This window comes from Triturus cristatus, chromosome 2_2 (genome assembly GCF_964204655.1).
Source record: "Triturus cristatus chromosome 2_2, aTriCri1.1, whole genome shotgun sequence".
Taxonomy (NCBI): domain Eukaryota; kingdom Metazoa; phylum Chordata; class Amphibia; order Caudata; family Salamandridae; genus Triturus; species Triturus cristatus.
In genome coordinates this window covers 522558382-522580175 of record NC_140582.1, presented here as the reverse complement: position 1 = coordinate 522580175, position 21794 = coordinate 522558382, and the positions used below count along the sequence as shown (strand labels likewise).

The following is a 21794-nucleotide window of genomic DNA, read 5'->3' as shown; positions in this document are numbered from 1 at the left end:
ATTAAAAAGGAACAGAAGACATCCAGCACGACTGATACGAGCTCTCAGCCGGGGAAGTTGCAGGGTGGAGTCACAGCGCCCTTAATTGGCCTAGAGGTGGTTAGTAAAAGCGACTCACCGGGTTGGTGGATCCTTCGAAGAATGACTGCCCCTCGGGTGTGGGCATAGAGTGTTGCTCAACCTGGGGTACAGCCCAAAAAAGAAAGTGATCAAGGGACTTGAACAAGACAGGATAAATATCCGGGTGGGTCATCCCCAAACCACCCAAGTCGCAGGGTATACAAAATATCCGTGCATTCGGAAAACCCTTTGGTAACTTGCATAGAATGCAGGGAGACAAGCAGCACGTAGCAAATGCCCGGAGCTGTCTGAGGCCGTAATCTGAGAGCAGACCGCCGGAAGGTGTCCTCATAAGGAGCGATAAAGTCACTTACCTCTGTACGGGGTCCTGCTAAGCCTGCTTGTGCAGACGGGATGGGGAGGAAGGAATACCGCTTGAAGCACAGCACTTAAAAGCTATATGGGGGCAAAGGCAACGCCTATCCGGAAAGTCTCCCGGGTATTTTGAGAAACAAACGGCGGACTACAAAAAGGTGCACCAGAGCTGTAAGCATGGTGGTCATCGTGGAATTGTCAATATTTGAAAAACACTAGGACATAATGGTGCCCCAGAACAACGGGCGTGGCAAACTGGGGTCACTTCGGATGGGTGTATGTTAAGAAAGGGGATGGAAGCCAGATAAATGACTAAGAACACCCAGCGTGCCTAAACTACAGGATACATAGTTGAGGGTGCATGTAGAGGAGCCGCAAACAGGCTGGTGATGATCATGGGAGGAGCTGTAAGACCCCAAAAGGTTGGAGAGCCCTCGAGGCGGTAACCCTTAGAAAGGGGTGTAATAATAAAACTATGTGTAGTAGCCAGAAACAGTCGATTCATCTATTAAAAAGGGACAGAAGACATCCAGCACGACTGCTACGAGCTCTCAGCCGGGGAAGTTGCAAGGTGGAGCCACAGCGCCCTTTATTGGCCTAGAGGTGGTTAGTAAAAGCGACTCACCGGGTTGGTGGATCCTTCGAAGTATGACTGCCCCTCGGGTGTGGGCATGGAGTGTTGCTCAACCTGGGGTACAGCCCAAAAAAGAAAGTGATCAAGGGACTTGAACAAGACAGGATAAATATCCCGGTGGGTCATCCCCTAACCACCCAAGTCGCAGGGTATGCAAAATATCGGTGCATTCGGAAAACCCTTTGGTAACTTGTATAGAATGCAGGGAGACAAGCAGCACGTAGCAAATGCCCGGAGCGTGCCTAAACTACAGGATACATAGTGGAGGGTGCATGTAGAGGAGCAGCAAACAGGCTGGTGATGATCATGGGAGGAGCTGTAAGATCCCAAAAGGTTGGAGAGCCCTCGAGGCGGTAACCCTTAGAAAGGGGTGTAATAATAAAACTGTGTGTAGGGGCCCTTCTGGTGGAAAGATGGACCGGACTTGGGACCCAAAGGGGTATATTGGTCAATGTCAGGTTAAGGTCCAGAATTGGTAGGAGCCCGGGGCAGGTCAGAGGAGAAACTATGAATTCAGGCTGAACCAGTGAATTTTGTTGTTCAGACCTTTTGTATCAGTATGCAGCCTGAAATCCCAACGTTGTTCTTTTCTAAAGAGGAACTGTGTCATGTTGGTAATGGGCTGGGTAATGTTGGGTTTGTCTAGAACAACCCACTCAAATCCATTGGCATCGTGTCCGGCCTCCAGGAAATGTGTGGTGAGCTTGTTGATCTGCTTTTTGCATCTTATAGTGCTCTTTTGTTCGAGCATGCATGTTTTTACCTTTCGTGTAGTCATACCAACATACCTGAGGCCACAAGGGCAGGTGATCAGATATATCAAACCCTCAGAGTTGCAGTTGATATATTGTCTTAGCTCCCAATCACGGCCTGTACCTTTATCTATTGCAGTTGTGTGTGATGTCTGTCCACACATACTACAATTTCCACAGGGAAAGTGTCCCTTAATTGGTGGGAGATTCCAAAGTGTGTTTTGTTGAGATACCTGCTTCATGCGTGGTCTCGTATGGACTTTTTAGGTCTAGATCCATGGGAAGGTTCCATGTTGGCAGAGGAACTTAAGTCTGTCCAACTTAAGATTCCCATAGGATCCTAGGTTGAGCTCCTGGGAAGGACCTGCCACATACATGCTATTAAAGTGTTTTGGGCCTTTTTAGAAAACTACAAAAGTTCTAAGTACTTTCTAAATGCCTAACTAACTTAAATACTTTTTAAATTCTAAATCGTTTTCACCGTGGGACTCAACAGAAGGCCCTATCAACTAGGTTTTAAACAATTTAAAAAGAAAAAAATCTGAAAACAATTGTAAGCTAAAGACAATTTTAAATTCCTTAGTGGAATCACTCATTAACCATGTGGTACAGCAGATATTGAGTCTTGTATCCCACCACTGCACCATTAATGTACGAAGCCTGCTCTTTATATAGTATATCAAAATGAGATATACTATGAAAAGAGTCCATGTATTCCATTACGAGTGGACAGGGGTTTGCTCTAGCAATCCCAAGGCGCTCTTCTAAGGTGTAGTGTGGTCGAGCAGCACTAGACTTATCAGTGAGGAGTGTTAGACATCTGCAAATACACACAAGAATCAATAAATGATGCACATAACTCAATAAGGAGGTCCACACCGATTTATGAAAATAACATGCATCTTTATATATATTTAGGCATCAGTATCAATACGATCAGGCAAGTACATTTTTCAAGAGGAATCCTTTTGCATTTAAAACGTCAACAGTGCATTTTTCAGAGGCTGCAATGTTATCCTATGGAAAGAAAAACAAATACAGCATACAAGTTCTCTGTAGCACTTATGAGACCATATTATATATATATTTTCTCTTGATCAAGACCTGAGGAACAGAGGGAAGGATTCCCCCTGAGTGGGTGAACACTTTGTGCCTGTCCTCCTTTACGCGGTCTACGCAGTGCTTACAACATTTGCCTGCAACAATTGCTGGATTGTTTTAATAAGATTATGGGAGAACTGAAACTTAAAACTGATCTTCAAAAATCATATATTATGACTTCTGCCCCAGGAAAACACAGTCGCGTAGAGTTATTATTTGTGAGACCCTTATTACTAAGGTCTCAAATTTTAACAACCTTGGTATGATGATGGACTAAAATTTTAACTGGGCAAAGCTTTTATCACAGAATGTTTCCAAAATCACAGGGGCTGTGAAAGCTGTTTTTAAGTTTTCCAAGTAACTTGGCCATAAACCCATCAAATAATTAATCTCATTGTACAATGCCAAATGCCTTTCTTTGGGAATTGTTGGACTTGGCCCTTTTACAGGGTCATCCAAGAACTTTTTGCCTTCCTCCTGGTATATTTTCTGACCTGGTGTTGGTGGTTTTAGGACTCTGGGCACTATATGACTGCTGTTCAGTGTTAAAGTGCATGTGCTCTCTATGGTAAACTTGGTAAGATTGGTCTACACCTGTTTGGGATATTTCATTTTCAGTCCCATGTAAAGTGGTATCTCATATACCCTGGGCCAGTGAATTAAATGCTGCTGGTGGACTTGCAGCGCTGCTTGCTCCACCCACCAAAGTATCCTTTCAAACCTGTCTCAGGCCTCTGCCATTGCAAGGCCTGCATGCACAGTTTACTGCCGCAGTGACATTGCACATAAAGTGGTTGCCACGTCCGTGACTCCCCTTTTACTACATATCATTCACACCTAAGGTAGGCCCTATCTAGCCCTATGGGCAGGGTGCAGTGTAGATAAAATGTAGGACATGTGCCTTAACTGTGTGGCATGTCCTGGTAGTGACAAACAGCCTATGTAGTTTCTCACTGCTGTGCGGCTGCCCTCTCATTGGATTGCATTGGGGATTCCCTGATATGTGTTTCAGTGATAATTCCTGATATGAGAGGAGTGGTGTGATCAAGTTTGGTATGTTTGGAATAGTGGCAATAAATGCTGCATAATGGTGTTCGCAGATTTATTATCACTATTTTAGAAATGCCACTTTCAGAAGTGGGCATTTCTGTGTGCTATGTGTCTTTGTGCCTGCCTGTTGTGTATTGCATGTTGTGTATTGCATGTCTGGCTCTGGAAGACAGGGGCTGGGGAGGTGCAGTGGCTCCTGAGGTGCTGCGTGAGTCAGCGCTAGGCTGAATAGGCCTGATCTGCATTTGGAGTAATTGGAGGAGTGGCACCTGACCCTGAATCTGACTGTGCCTGCCTTACACAATGCTGGCTCCGCACCCCCCCATGGTGTGTCTGGTGCCAGAGCCTACACTAACAATAAAGTTGTTGTGCAAGTGAAAAGATGTATGTAAGTACCCCCCAGAACTGGTTTGGACTAGGCACAGAGCTCTGTGCCAGGGGTAAGAACAAAGATACTTGGCATATAAATATTGGGGGTGTGACCCGATGTGTGGGGCTTACTTGGAACTGAACTTGTGCTGGCTGGATGTGCTGGGCCCCAGGAGGAACTGCCACGAAGGACTCCTCCTCTGCCAGAGGGGCCTGTGAGCTGGCCTGCCTGGGCCCAGCTCTGCCCTGTGTGGCCTGAAAGCCTTGAGTGTGAGGAGCACTTTTTCATGGTTGTGGCCCTCAGACCTGTGCCGCACACCAAAAGTGAGTGATAGGCGCTTTCCTAAATTACATTTTACATAGTTCTGGTGCGCCTAATCCTGAATATCTTACAAAAAACCCAGCTGTGCAGGCTGCTGAGAGAGCATGCCCTATTCTGCCCCCCCTTCTGTCCAGGCAGATCTCTCTGTCATCAGCCTAAAGTAGACAGTGCAGATAATGTATTTGAATAATTTCTGAAAGAAGCTGATTAATAATTTCTGAAAGAAGCTCATTCAATATAAGGAAAGGGAGACAACTAAAGGTCAATATAAGGAGTGCTAGGCATTGGTGCTTTACTATTTACCAATGTTACTTTCTGGCAACAGTTGCTGAAGAAGGCGCCGAGCTATATTAAAGGATATGAAGCTCAATATCTATATATACCTTCCCTCAATTGTATCCCATACCATATTGCTCACCCTATCACTCTTGCCCTAAACCTATTCCTAACCGTATTTCCTCCCCTAAATATAACCCTGATCCTTAACACAACCCTCAAAATGGCTCGAAGTATAACCCAAATGACCACTGTATCCGGTTACTGTACAATAAATAAAACCCGTAATGTACATGGCTATATACATTTTGTGTCTAAACGGATAATGATTCACAGACTCTAATGCTAAAAACAAACACTGTTGCAGTGACATGAGGCCAGACGTACGAAAGCTTTCTGCATTTATTAACGGGCCGAATCACAATGTTGGCCCATTAAAAATTGCACAACAGCCTTGTCATAGGTACAAAGGCCAAAAAACGGTCGTAATTTGTGATTTGTACTAGGCCTGGGTGGAGTTGAACTCCACAAAGTGACCGAAAAACTCAGCTGCGTGGAGTTCTGCAAGCAATGGAGGGCGTTAGGTCGTGCTGTTCGTGCTGATTTTTAGTGCCGGGTGCTTGTCCCGTGCTGAAAAATCGGCACGAACGGCACCATGCACAGCACAAGAGGACGCTGCTTCTTTCTGCTGCTCGAGTAGATGTCCTACTCGAGCGTCACTTCCCCAACGTGAAGGACGGTTTCTCAACGTGAGCGGTCGCGACCATCCGCGACCGCCTGCTTTGAGAAATCTTCCTGGGAGGTGGTCTAGCATTGGATTTTCTACGCTCATGCTCGCCAACTTAACGGTGGGGAGCGCAATCGGGGAAAAAACTCTGCTTCGTGTGAAGTGCATAAAACTCTGAAAACTCCATGAATGAAGTGAACTTCACTGCCCAGGCCTACTTTCTTCTCAGTAAAAATCGCAAAATACGACCGCGATTTAGGAAACGCAAATATGGATTACCTACTTCAGATTCCTAAACCACATGTACAAAGCATCTCCTAAATGCAAATTAGGCATTTTCTTGCTATTACCATCCACTCAAAGTCTAGGGTAACCGTGTGCAAAATAAAAAAATGCTTTTTTTAATGTGACATGAAGCGCACATATGCCCCTATGGTATATGTGTAGTTACATATGCACTGCGAATTTCGGAGTGCCTCAAGGGAGGCCTTAAGCCCAGAGGCACCCTTGGCTTTGGATTTCCTAAATTGCGATTCCCTGGTAGGAAATTACAATTTAGGTAATGCCAACCATTTCCCATTTGGCCCATAGGTGGGATTACAATAGCATTTACTACTTGTAGGAATCGCTATTAGGAAATTGCAGATTTTTAAATGTCATTTTGCGTTTCCTAAATATATCTGGCCCGTACTGACCTTTTCTATGTTATGGATCTTCATTGCTGTGGGCTCTCAGTAATGGTTCTAACAGCTTATCCTAAACCCATGTGCAAGATAAACAGGCACGCTGACATGCAGAGTTAGTAACATTGACCAAAAAGCGCCACACAGATACCCTAAAGTTGACTTATTGGATAAGCGATATCTATATTAATACATTTAATCTTGTAGTGATAGTAGGTGATATGATAACCATGGTAAAGGTGTACACAGAATGTAACAGAAGCAACTGCTTTCCTGACTAAAATAGTCTGTAGGGCTGCAGAATTATCAAGAAAAAACAAACATAGATTCATATTTGGTGGCTGGTCAAGGTTAACAGCAGGGTAAAAGACGAATGGTCTGATGTCTATTTATCGAACCTGTCAGTCAGATGTTAGAGAGGCGTTGTAAAAACATCTCTGGCGTAAAGCAAATTGATGGGGTCACCCAGCAGAATGCGATGAGGGCCCCCAAGTCTCCAAAATCTCACAGATATTTACTATCCTTGGGCTGAATGGCCCCCCATGAATGGTTAGGGGGCACTGGGAGGGTTGGTGGGCCCACTGCACCGCAGGGGCTGCAGTGGCCTAAGTTACGCCCCTGTAACAAATCAAGAGGCAGCAATTAAGGGAAGAAACTTTGAATAAGAAGCATGACAAAAACCAACATCGGGGCAAGTCAGAGCAGATCTTCAGCTGAGAACCACTGACTGGGTGGGATCCACCAGAGTGAGAGAGTGGAGATACCGAGTGAGTGGCAGGCTGCTGGGAGGAGGCTGGAGGCAGGAGGTCTCTGAGGTAGGGGCGCCTGCTTTGGATCTTCATGCTTAACTAGTGCAGAATAAGATACCTGTATGTGAGAACATAATTCATTGATCCATTGTGTGTTTCTTTCATCAATTTAAGTGAGGGGCAAGGACAATAGATTGAATTGCCAAAAGAGACGGTTTGAACAGTATAAGGGTCTGCCGAGTATTAAAATGCAGTTAACATGATTACAGCTAATGGTAATGTGGCCCATAATGGGAGTTTTTGGTTATATATGTGGGTTACAAGTGATGCAGGAACCCTTGCGAAAAGGAAGCAGCAATATTGGAAGTCAGATATTTTTCCCCGGGCAGTTCATCTGCTCACATCAGCTGAAAGCATCAGCAAGTGGGAAATAATGTGAGAATCAGTACAGAACCATTGATTTCAGAATTTTATTCTCCATTTCTCAGTGGAAAATGTGTGACTACGCAGTATTCCTGCAGCCTGGAAGATACCATTAATACCCCCGGCAAGTGAGCTGTAATACCTATGCAATGTTCACACATTATTTGTAATTGTCCTCACGGGTGAAGCAACAAGCCTGCAGTATTAATCCTTTGTAACAGACTGGCAAGGAGGACATCCATTACAACGCAGGCATTACATCATAATGCCTTTACAATGCAACTTTTACAACGCAGGCACATTACATCGCATGCTATTACAATGCATGTGCCATTACAACGCATGCCATTACAGCGCATGCCATTACAATGCATGCTATTACAACGCATTAGCAAGTATTGTTAGGTAAGTATTTGTGATAAGTTATTATTTTATGTGTATGTATGTTAAAATTTAATATTAATACTCTTTTTTCCGAATACTCGGGTAATATTTTGAATTAAACTTCAAATTTTAAAATAAGGAAAAATAATACTATTTCTTTCCCTTGTAAATTTTGTTTTAGTTTTAAATAGATGTCTGTTTTGGAATAGGTCCTGTTTGAAGGAACCTGTACATATTTTTTTTTCTGCAATTTCAACTTTATTTACAAAAATATTAACTTAAACATTTACCTGTGTGAGATGAGGTTCCTTCAGGTTCGATTCCTGAAATCCAAAACGTTTTGTTTGATGAAAAATCTGTAAAGAAAAGTTGTTGAAAAAAGTTTTTAAAATGAAAGAGATTTTCATTCCTATTTTGCATAGTATATTCAACTTTGCATTACATTGCTTGTGTTTTGATATTTAGAAAAACTTGATTTTTATTTACCTTGAATTATTTCTTTTTTTTCTTTATTTGATTGTCTTTTTAATAGAATATGGGCTGTGTTCTTTAGAACTTGTGTTTGATGATGATTTTATTTGTTGACTAAAATGAATGTGTTAAAAATGTTGAATAATATTTGAACATTGTTTTATGCCTAAAAACACCATCCATATCTTTCTCTGAGGCAAGCACAGGTCGCAGTAGGAATAGAAATTTTGCTCACACCACCACCCAGCACTTTCCCTGAGGCAAGCACCTGTCAGAGTAGGAATAGTCATTTTGCCCCCCACCACCATCCAGCACTTTGCCTGATTCAAGCACAGGTCGGAGTAGGAATAGTATTTTTTTACCCACACCATTCAGCACTTTCCCTGAGGCAAGCACCTGTCGGAGTAGGAATAGTAATTTTACCACCACCACAATCCTGCACTTTCCCTGAGGCAAGTGCAGGCCGGAGTAGGAATAGTGATTTTTTTCCCCACACCATCCAGCACTTTCCCTGAGGCAAGCACCTGTCGGGGGAGTAGGAATAGTAATTTTGCTCCCACCACCATCCAGCACTTTCCCTGAAGCAAGCGCCTGTCGGAGTAGGAATAGTTATTTTACCCCCACCACTATCCAGCACTTTCCCTGAGGCAAACATCTGCCGGAGTAGGAATAGTAATTTTGCCCCCACCACTATCCAGCACTTTCCCTGAGGCAAGCACATGTCGGAGTAGGACTAGTAATTTTGCCCACCTCCACTATCCAACACTTTCCCTGAGGTATGCTCATGTTGGAGTTGAAATAGTACCTTTGGCCCAACCACCATCCAGCATTTTCCCTGAGGCAAGCAGTTATCGGAGTAGGAATAGTAATTCTGTCCCCACCACCATCCAGCCCTTTCCCTCAGGCAAGCACAGGACGGAGCTGGAATAGTAATTTTAACCTTATCATTAAACAACACTTTCCCTGAGGCATGCACCTGTTGGAGTTGGATTAGTAAATTTGCCCTCACCACCATCCAGCACTTACCCTGTGGTAAGCACCTGTCGGATTAGGAATAATAATTTTTCTACACTGTCCAACACTTTTCCTGAGGCAAGTACATGTCGGAGTACAAATATTTAATTTACTTTTACAACTATCATGCATTTCCCCTGAGACATGCACAGGTTGGAGTAGTGATAGTACTTTTGCACACACCTGCTTAATGCACTTTTTCTAGTGAAACATTCTTTGCAGTTGGAATAGTAAAATTGTCCCCACCTGTTTTTACTACTTTTTTTAGACGTAAACATAGTTTGTAGTTGAATTATTAATTTTAAAAACACAAACATAATGGTCTTTCGTTGTTGTTAACACAGTTTGGAGTAGGAATTTCACATTTGTACACTCTGAAAATTGAATATTTTTTCTGTTTGAATCTGTTTAGAAAAAAAATAAAAGAAAATATTTCTTTTTCCTACCAAATTTTTGGATTTATTGGCTGTGTTGTTATTTGTGTAAATATCATGCCGTTTTTAAATTCTGAAAATGCTGAAAAATATTTAAAACGTTAAATGCTATTTATTTAAAGTCTATGTTTTAGTTTTGTAGTTATAATATATTGTTTAAGGGTACACTTACTTGAAACTGTAGATGGCACTGTTTGAGTTTGAGAACTGCTTGGCTGGCAAAACGTGTGTGGAAGTCAGTTTACCACTGTTTTCAAAATTATGGTTGGCTGCTTTTATATGTTTTTTTATAGTGAACGATATTTTATTTGAAAATATTTTTTGGGCATATTGTTTTGCGTGTTTTTAATGCTGATAAAATGTGTCATTATTTTTAGCGTTTTAAATTTGTTGGTTATATCTTTTTGGATGTATTGTACACCATTTTGGTGAACTGCGGGTTAAGGTACATTCATAGAAAGCGTCAAAGGACATTCGTTTTTGTGCTGTGTAAAATTATGGCTTATTTGTTATGTTTTCGATTATTGGTGTTAATATAATAACATACTTTCTATAGGTAGTTGTTTTTTCATATTAAATTAGGTACATGGACTTTTTTTAGTTATGTACTCTTTAAAAAAAACAGGATTTATATTTCTTAGGATGTGTATTTTTTAATATTGTTCGTTTATTAATGTTATTTTGTACCAAAATTCGTAGTATACATACATTCTATTTTTCATTTTTTTTTAATATTGAAAATAATAAATTATGTAATGGTCGATGCAGAAAAAGCATTCAACCTCGTAAATTGGAAGACTTTATTTATCACTATGGCTCAATTTGGTTTTCCGTTGAATGTTGTAGGGATGCTAAATAATATTTATCAGGACGCTACATCAAAGCTTGTAATAAATGCCAGCTGCGCAGGAACAATAAAAATCAGGCGTGGAACGAGACAAGGCTGTCCACTCTCTCCCCTACATTTTACTTTTTTTATCGAACCCTTGGTTTTAAGAATTCGAAACAATGCTGCTATCCACCCCCCAATCTTTGATATGCCTAAACTTAAATTATTTGCCGACGATATTATTCTATACCTGGCCCCAAATAGGATTAATTTCGAGGAGGTCTTGGGAGAATTTTTGCAGTTTGAGAGAATAGGCGGCTATAAAATTAATGCAAATAAAACAGATGTTCTCGCCATGAATGCTGATATCGACGCATTTCCCTGTTCTTTAAAATCACAGGCATTAAGAACTGACCCTATAAGATACCTTGGGATTTATGTCTCCTCACAGTTTTCTCAATTATTTGAGTTAAATTATTTAAGGATGAAGACAAAAATAAGTAAATTATTGGAGCAATGGTCATTGCTTCTATTATCAATAGTAGGGCGAGTATCATTAATAAAAATGTCTATATTACCCCTATTGATTTTTTTATTTTCCAATGTTCCTATCAAAATTAATCAGGTATTTTTCAGGGAAATTGATACGCTTTTCAGACAATTTATTTGGGAGAAGAAAGCCCCCAGAGTTAAATTGAATACTTTACAACTATCAATAGATCAGGGGGGGCTCGCGCTCCCACATGTAAGATCATATTATGAAGCTGCCCTTCTTGATTTAGTATCCGGGCTGTTAGGATCCAGCTCTTGTAGAGATACTTTTTTTATCAATAGAATGCTGCTAGAAATTGGTTCATCCACTTCAGTGTTTTTAAAAACTGCTAAGCTTCCTAAGAATACTGAATATAAAACTTTAAAAGACTTCCTTTTCAGACTTCAAGCTGTTTCTAGGGAAATGAATCTGATGGGCTTTCAATATCTCAATATAAGAGAATGTGCCAGCCTCGGTTTCCAGATACAAGTTAGTCACATCAATGTTTGGGAGAATTCTGGATTTATCGAATTGAGACATTTCATAGTTCAGAATAGGCTGATTTCCTGGCAGGAAATATTGGCCAGGATAGGGACTCATCGGAAACCGGCCTTTTTTGAATATCTGCGGTTAGTCTCCTGGTTGAGAAGTACCGGTGGTATAACTGAACCCCCCAATCATTTGACAGTTGCCCTTTTCAGGGCCAAACTACGAGGAATAGGCAACTGGTATAAGTTGCTACATAAAACAAAATATCCTTTGGTGATCCAGAACGATTTGGAAAAAATAAATCGGGAAACTGACTGCAGATTATCCGAAAGGGAGTGGGAGTGGATCAGCTACTCAGGAAGCAGAGCATTGCGTGCTGCTAATTATAAGAGGATGGCCTTTTTTTCAAGGTGGCTGGCCTATTTAACACCTTCTTCTCTAAATAAAAGGTTTCCAGACGTGGAAGATAAGTGCTTTCGGTGCTCTAAACCTCGGGAAGGTGGTTGGCACCATATTTTTTGTGTATGTTTTTCAGACATCGAGCGTGCAATGCAATCGGAAATAGAATCCCGATCGAAGCTGAGGCTGTGCTATTTGGCTACTGCAAGGGAGGGTTACAATTGTCTAAACCAGAAAGAGTTTTTATTTTTATTGCTAGTGCGGTAGCACGCTCATTAATCTTGCAAAATTGGAGATCTACAGAAGTCCCCTCTCATTTGAAATGGATTAATAAAATGAAAAGAGTAAAAAAATTTGAGGAGGCCTATGCTAGGAGGGTAGGAGCTGTAAAAAGTTTGAGCGAAACTGGAAGTTTTTTGAAATACTGGAGAAGACTTAATAGAAAATGAAATATTGGAAGTGATATACCCAGAAGTCTTCTCCTAATGTGGTCTCTGTATGGAAGTGAACCTCCTTTTTGATTGTTTTCTGTTAAGAATGCATTAGCACTTTATAGATATTACATTTTAAATACTGGAAGTGGTGAATTGTTTCGAAGTATGTCTCTTTTATTGATGTTTTTATGCTAATGAATTCCCTTTATTGTAACATTACTGCAATTACTTATGTCTTGCACTTGCACTTTAGTGGTTTCGAGGATTTGTATTTATGCTGTTTTGTACATGGCACATTGCACTTTCGATTAGTGCCTTTTTTTAACACTTTGGCACTTTAATGTTATATTATCTATGATAAGATTGTGGAAGTGAACTTCCTTTTTGACGGTTTTTCGTAAAGAATGCATCAGCACTTTATAGATATTATATTCTAAATACTGAAGTGGGGAATTGTTCCGATGTATCTTTGTTTATATGCTAATGAATTCCCTTTACTGCAACATCATTGTAATTATTCAATCTTTGCACCTGCACTTTAGTGGTTTTTGAGTATTTGTATTTTTGCTGTTTTGCACTGATTAGTGCTCTTTTCTCTTCATACTATTTCATTTTAATGCCATATTATCAACAATATAAATGTTAAATTTATTCTGTAATGTACTCTTGAACCTCTTGCTCTGAAATAAAAAAAAAAATAAAAAAAAAGAAACAAAAAAAAAAGAAAATAATAAATTATGGATTCATAGGGTGAAAATTATGATTTTTATGTGAATTTGTAGACATGCATTTATTTTATTACACGCGTATTTAATGTTAATTCTCAGGTAGTAATTTCAAATACCCATGTATTAATACACTTCCCCACCCAAAACCCCTATTCTCCCTCCATCCTGTCCCAGAGGTAAGTTATAGATTTAAAACAAATATATATTTTTATATAAAAATTTACAGAGTAATAATTTTAACACCTGAGTGTTAATTTTAATACCTAGGTATTTATTTTAATTACCCGTGTATCAATACACTACCCCACCCAAAACCCCTGTTTTCCCTGCATCCCGTCCCAGTGGTAAATTATACTTTTCAAATTAAAAGCGAAGTAATGGTATGCGTAGTACTAGTATGCATTGTAAATGTTTGCATTGTAATGGTAGTTTTAGTGCATTTTAATCAATTTGCGTTGTAATGGTGTGCGATGTAAAAATATGCGCTGTAATGGTAGCTGCGTTGTAAAGTCTGCGTTGTAAAAACATGCGTTGTAATGGTTTACGTTGTAACATCATATATTCGACAGGGAAAGCATTAGTAATCCAGGGCTAGAAACTTTTTAAAAAGCATGAACCCATTTTACATGCTGTGCACCAGCTATGTGTGTACGCTCTTTCTTCATTTGAACATTTGCTGTAAAAACACATTGTATTCAAACCTTAGCCAAAACTATGTACACTTTACTGCTAAACTGCAGGAAAGGCTTTCCATATTAAAAACGTAATTACGTTTTATATACTAATCTGTGCATGGACCTTGACTTGTGATTTTACTATTTTGAGTGCATCCTGGAACTGTTGACAAACGCTACCATACACTGCAGTCTGTTTAAGAATATGTAATTAAATAGGATTTAAGGTTGCACAGCGGTAAGGGTCACCTACATCTCCAAAGAGACTTCATGTATGAATTGTTAGCTGCGCCACTATTGATGTACTGTAGGGTTTGTGGATGCGTGTGAAATCCAGCCGTTCTAGCATTCAGCTGTAGGGTCGTGGCTCCTTTATTTAGCGACCATGTAAAGGGAGTTTGGCCGCTGCATGGCTGTCTTTGTGCTGCATTGTGTTTTATTCGGAAGGTTTCAGGGACAAACGTGATTCATGATCTATGCACCGGATGCAGAGTACAAGTGACACTGGACTTCTTTCTCCTCGGCTGGTTTGAATGACTTTATCTCTACTCCAGGCATCGTTTTAAGGGCATATCATGGTATGTGTCTGTCGTTTTTAAAGATTAACTACCTGTGCTTTATTAAATGGATGGAATACAGTGTTTAATCTCCTTTAATAAATGTATTAAGTCAATTAAATTATATATTTGAATTTAGAAAGGGACCAGTACAGGATCTTGTGCCATTGCATGTCCAATCCAAATTATATTGATAAATCGGACAAAAAACTCCTTCTCTGCATATGGTGCCATTTTATCCCCGTGTGTGATACACAGGAACGAATCCAATAGGAAGCATGTTATTACTTATAAAGACTAGTGCATAGCCCTTGAATGTCAGCCAGGGTGCCCTGGAAGTGTCATCGTGAAGAGGTTCAGGAAATTACCACCATCCTAAATAACTAAGCGTGGATGACAATGCCACGTGCCTGCCTCCTGGGCTGCTGGTTATTCAGTGCCAGGAAACCTCCCGCCACAGCTGTGCTCGCTCTGTCTCTCGAAATAATACACAGCATAGCCATCCACGATGGAATAGATGAAACTGAAGGAGGTTTCAATTAAAAACTCCTTGATACCCAAAACTGTTCGGAGTTGAAAGCTGTCTGAAATCCTAAAACACACAATAACGTGTTAGTAAGAATCATTTTCAAGCTGAGCAGACTACTGTCAGCATATTTGGGCCATACCATTGAGGTCAGCGGGAAAGAGTACTGACTGCCGGATTATAACGATGTCATATCTTCTACCAAATAAAACTTCAAATAACCTATCATATTAAAAAAACATAAAATACATATGCATGGAAGAGCTTGCTGGATTCTCAATAGCAATGTACAACAAACTATTGGATTTTATTAAGGAAAAATATTTCCAGGATGTTAAAGAATTCTTGGGAAGCTGGCAGTAAATTATGTATGTACTCCTAAAAGTCGAGATCTCTGAAGGCGTGGAACACTTCAGTGGTGCTGTTGGTTGCACCACTGAAGTTGTGTGATGGTAGGATTTTCAACCACAGATCCTGTTCTTGTACCATTTCATTATTACACCATTTGTGTGTCTTAACAGTTTTGATAAATTAACTTTTGGCTCGTAGGAGCTTTTTGGGCCTGTTGGGCCCTAGGATTTGGTGACATGTTGGTATTAAGTGCCTAAAAGATGTAACCCTGACTTGTCATAGCCACATTTTTTAAGAATGTTGTCATCTTTCTGAGAGTCAAACAGATTACTACTGGTAAAGACTGCTTCTGGCTTCCGTGTTAGTGTTAGAAGGTTAAAAAAGATAGTAAAGTGGTCAGTCCAAGCAGCAGGAGTACATATTGCAATTCTTTGAAACATGTAGTGTTCATCTATTTGCATTAACCCCTTCAGTGCCCATGACGAGATGGTCTCGTCATGGGCCGCGGTTGCACTGTGCCCATGACGAGACCATCTCGTCATGAACTCCGCCCGCTAATAGAAAGCCCGGCACAGGGCGGGGAAAGGGCGTGGCACACAAGGGGTTAAGCCAACTGCCTTTGAGGAAAAAAGCAAAGTCTCTCGCTCTACACACACCCACACACACACACACACAAACTCACACCAACACACGCAAACACTCTCTCTCGCTCCCTCTCTCTCTCGGGTCTCTAGTTGGCAGAGGTATGCACTCTGTCCAAGTAGGGACTGCAATTCAGGGAAAGTAGGTCACACACTTCAATCAGCCCATGCTCACCCTCTGGTAGCTTGGCATAGAACAGTCAGGTTTAACATAAGAGGCAACGTATAAAGCAGTTGTGCATAAGTGGATACAGAAGCACAGTGAAAACACCACAAAAAAAGACTTCGCAATGAGGTATGACAATAGTATCTCTTTTACTCTTTAAAACAAGATAAAACGATAAGAATCCAATAAAGCATCTCAAGTTATGAATACTTCAATGCTGAAAGAGCCCTTGTGCTTTCAGTAGGTTCTTTACGGTTACACTGGGGAAATTACAGCGAACCACGCTGTGGATTGGAAACAGACTTTCTACCTGGATCAGATCGAAGCAATGCTTCCAAGGTTTTTACAGTCAACATGCAATGTTAAGTTTGTGGGAGACTGATCCATGCACTCTGTTCGGGGTACCTCGCGAGAGCACAGGTGGGTGGCAGGGCCATTGTAAGTTCCGGAGTGCACAGTACCATTCTCGGGAGATTGAAGTGATGCTGTCTGCCTCAGGATCGGGACCTACGTTGCTGGAGTCTCCCCTTGCTGGACACAATGCTGTGATTGGAGTAACTGAGGGCAGATGCCCATCTTTTCAGAGTGCACCGGGTCACACTGGACTGCCTTTGGGCGCTGCGACTTCGTCTGTGAACGAGCAGGCAGACACAGTGGTCCTTGATCGGCGCATCGCCCTGATGCGTGTGGGTACCGAAAAGTGGCTCCTGACAATCTGCAAGGGCCTAGGACTTGTTGAGTGCAATTCAGGTAGAGTCAGACTCCGTATTTGCAGAGCCTAGCAGCCGTTGTTTGTGCAAATGAAATCTTTGATGGCCCTGAAATTTTCTGAAAAGGGGAAAAGCCAACAAGCCATTGGAATAACTTAGGGTGCAAAAGGTTGCAGAGAACAGGTCCAGTTCATCTCATCATTCAGGTCAGAGTCAGCAGGTAGCAGGTCTACACAGCAGAGCAGGCAGCAAAGTGGCAGTCCCTCCTGTAGTTCAGAAATCAATAGGCAGCAGGCCAACACAGCAACGCAGCTAGCACAGTGGCAGGCCATCCTGTAGCACAGTTCCTTTTCTTGGCAGAGTCTCCTTAGGACCCCAAAGTGAACTAGTGAGAGGGGGTCATAAACCCAATACTTATACCCATATATGTCTTTGAGGTAAAGATGACTACAAAGCAAAGTCTCTGTGGTACATCTGCCAGCCAATCTGTAGGGGGTAAATCAGAGTTTTGTGTGAGGCCAGGACATTATCTATTCAGGTGTTTGTCTCAGCTCCTCCCCTCCTTCTTGCCCAGGAAGACGCATCAGTATGCAGTTTAATTTAGAGGCAGATGAGCGTTCACTACTTGTGGCTGTCAAAAGGTAATGCACAAAGTGTAGCTGTTACCCCACACCAGACATGTATTTGAGACAGACTGTAAGGCACAAAAGAGATCCAAGAGAATAGAAATGTCCACATTCAAAAAATGGCATTTCTAAACTAGTAATATCAGATCCGATGTTACAGCTAAAGAGGATTTGTCATTGCTGATCCAATTATATGAATCATAAAGCAGCTACTCCTCTGCAATCAGAAATGACACTTAAAAAGGGTATTTAAGGAATTCCCAAAGTTAACCTATGAGGGGAGCAGGCCTCACAGAAGTTAAAACAAACTTGGGTTGTTGTCACTACCAGGACATTTAAAATAAAAAGGTACATGTCCTACCTTTTACTTACATAACACTTTGGCCTTAGGTCTACGTAGGGCCTAACTTAGGGGTGACTGATATGTAATAAAAAAGGAGTGTAAGGCTTGAAAATTGTTGGAAATGCCAAGTCGAAGTGGCAGTAAACTGCTCCCACACACCCTTCAGTGGAGTCAAGTTTGAAAGGCTACTTCTGTGGGTGCCACAATCAGTGCTGCAGGCCCACTTGTAGCATTTGGTTTATAGGTCTTGGGTATATGGTATACCACTTTACTAGGGACTTACGTTATCTAAATACACCAATCATGGATAAACCAATGGTAATCTCATTTTAGATAAGAGCACATGCACTTTAGCACTGGTCAGTAGTGGTAAAGTGCTCAGAGTCATAAAGCAAGCAAAAACAAAGTCATACAAAGTGGAGGAGGAAGGCAAAATGTTTGGGGTAACCCTGCAAAAAGGGCATTCCCGACACACACACAAAGTTGTGTTCCTTTTAAGGTTGAAATACTTTGCAAATTACAGTACCAGATCTAGCTTTCTTTTGCATATCCATTCCTCTATCTGATGTCGGAATTAAGAAGGCAGATGTTGGACCTGGCCCTCTCTGCAGGGTCCCTTCCAAACATTTGCCTTTTTCTCTCCACTTTTTTACTGAATTTGTTTTTGTTGGCCTATGGCACTTTACCAATGCTAACCAGTGCTAAAATGCTTGTGTTCTCTCCTTCAAACATGGTTTGAATCACACACACCTGTTTGCCATATTTATTTAACTTGTAAGTCCCTAGTCGAGTGGTATACCACATATGCAGGACCGGTAAATTAAAAGCTACCAGTGTGCCTGCACCACTTATGGTGTCACTCATTAAGTAGCACCATAAGACATGTCCCAGGTCTGCCACTGCAGTCTCAATGTGTTTTTAAACTACCATGTCGACATGGCATAAAAACCCCCTTGCCAAGTTTTAAACTCCCCTTTTAGTACATATGTCACCTCTAAGGTAGGCACGTGGCAGCCGATAGGGTAGGGTGCAGTGTAATTAAAAGTTTGGACATGAAATTTTAAGTTTTATATGTCCTGGTAGTGAAAAAACTCCTAAATGTGTTTTTCACTACAGTGAGGCCTACCCCTCCCATAAGATAACATTGGGGATTCTTTATTAAATTTAATAAGCTGTAATTTCCAATTGGGAGCTGGTCGCTATGTAATGTTTGGTATCTATGGAATTGTAAAGACAAATCCTCTTTAATGGTAAAGTCTGAGTTTTCATTATAATTTTTTTAATGACACTTTTAGAAAGTGTGTTTGTGTGTGTTTTCACGAGCAATGGTAACCCAAGGATATTAAGGGACCAAGTGTATAAGTATTTTTAAAGGAACAAGGGTCCCTTACTTGCAAAATAGCTCTACATAGATACATAGAAGTACATGTTTATTTTGTTACAAATGAACAGCACATTAATAGAGTGGGAAAACAAACACAAAGGAAGTTTAAAAATTTCCAAACTCAGGCCTTACTTCACGTGACTACAATGAAAACAGTTATGTCACAAATAATCTTTAATTACCCATGCATATGTGAACAAATACAAATCAACAATTAAAGTCATGGTACTGAGGTCCAAGACAATTTCGATCCCCTAACATGATTTAGGGTTCATCATCAGTGCATAAGTAATTATGCCTGAGAGAATTTTGCCTACAATACACCATCCATGGGGAAGCGGAGGGAAAGGCTAATCATCAAAAATCAAAAGTTGTTCAATAGGGAAGGTCCATAGTAACCGGACCTATGGTTTTGAGTAAACAGAGGAATACAAACAAATTGAGGATCACAGGGACCACCCAGAGGAATGTCAATATATGACTAACCGCCTAAATGGGTCTTGGATAAAATGGCAAGGTATGCCTTAGGCAATGGAAAATGAACAAGCAGAGAGAAATCGAAATATTCACACAGGAGACCACAGGTACCTTTAGAAAGTGGGTATTTTCCATCCCTTAGCGCTTTGTTCCTGCAGCCTGTATTGGGTCACATGATTGTGCTCCTGGAAGGACTGCTACTCTACTAGACTGCTGATCTGCAAGACTGTTGCCCTGCTTGATTGCGGCCCTTTTTGTCCTGCTTCTCTCCTACTTTCTGCCTGGGGACAAGGACTGGATCTTCAACCATCCCAGGAGCTCTAAAGTGAATTACGAGGGCTAGTTTGCTAGCCTCCTGTTCAGAGCTACAGGAACACAAAAGGGTTCCTCCATCTTGAATCCGTACCTTGAGCCAGCCTGAGTGATTCTTGACCCTCAAAAGGGGTGCTCCTCTACTCCTGGCCCTTTGGAAGTGGTGCTAAGGGTGCCCAGATAGCCAATATCCAAAAGTGGGTAGATACTTTTTTTTTTGCTAAAAACTGCTCTGAGAACCAGGAGGAGACCGGTACCAACCTGCTGCCCATCTGCCTGAGGTGCATCACCCGTCGGATTGATGTTGCAGCTTCTCCTATTACATTATTCTCAACAGCAGCAAATCCATTTCAGTGGTCCTTCGCCAAACAGGTATCCGACTTCGTTGAACTGTTCAGCTACAACCCTCTGCCTCTATGTTTCGACCACCATTTCAGAGAGTAATTCCAAACGTAGAAATCTTCACTGTGGCTTCGACCCAAGGTTAAATGGCGATGACGCTCCCTCTTTATGGACAACTCCTGCAGCCTTGCCCTTTTGAACTTTACTTTCTTAGAACATTTTTTCAAAAATGTTTTCAAGTCCACAGGTAAGTGCTGGTCTGGCCTAATCCATTTCTTGTATCTGAACTGCGCTCCATCGCGGTCAGTCATATTTTTCGACTTTGACCAGGTCTCACACGACTAGATGTCTGCGGTTGGCGCTTTGATCTTTAAGTTTCTAGTTTTCACTAGAAAATTGATGACCCCAGTTCTACTGATTGGAGTTTTGTTGATGTGGTTTCAAATAATTTATTAAAGTGTACTCTATTTTTCTAAATTGGTTTGGGATGTTTCTTGTGTTGTGTTCCCACTCTATTACTGTTTGTGTGCTCCGTAAATACTTTACTCATTGTCTCTACGTTAAGCTTGACTACTTTTTGCACCAGGCTACCTTGGGTTAAGCACAGATTAATTTGGTGACTTTTGTGGTTCACCCGGCAAGGGATTGTGAGGGTTGCTTGGCTAGGGCTCACACCCCTGTCAACCAACAACCCAATTTCTCACGGCAGACTACATCTAGTACAATTGCACAGCTGGCTGTAAATCATGCAGATGTGTTATACTTTGTAGTAACGCATATTGTGTTAATTCTGCCCTGTAACTATCTTACTCTGACATGAATAATTGTGTGACTAAATTACTTTTTGCTGTTCTGTTTCCCTTTGCTTTCGTGTTTGTATGTTGCTGAGGTACACAGGGGGAAGAGGGGAACTCTCGTAGCAACTCCATCCTCTCTCCTTCCCACTATGCCTGTGCCCTATACAGACGTTAATGGTATTTATTTTGGTGTATGTATCCAATTCTTTCTGGGACTCTTGATCCAATTTACATTTTGTTGCCCCTTATTCTTTTCTTTCTTTTTTTCATACATTGCTCCTTAGACCTAGCTATAGACGGCATTCGATGTCCGTCAGAGCTTGTGCGAACACAACACACAACATACAGACACCTTCAACCATTGGCTTTCTTGGATGAGTCCCTTTTAGATTTTGGCTTGATGGATTATCCTCATTCCGACAGTATTTTTAGATGTGTACATCAGATTTCTTTAGCTGAATAAATGACGGAAAATGTGTTGAAAAAGAAATGCTCCCAGTGCAGAGATATGTGGGGAGAAGCAGCTCCAATGTACAAGTGCTGAACAGATACATCTCAATTGCACAGATATTTATTCAATGATTTGACAGTTATGTCTTGTCTGTTTTTTGCTTATTATGAAATGTGAAAATAATGAAAAATTTAAAAGAAAT

General features: G+C 41.1%; 1 protein-coding gene across 6 annotated transcripts in view; it reads left to right on the top strand.

Moving 5' to 3' along the window:
* Positions 1-21794, top strand: part of IQCM (IQ motif containing M) — a 1338699-nt gene that overhangs the window by 808068 nt on the left and 508837 nt on the right. The window lies entirely within an intron of this gene.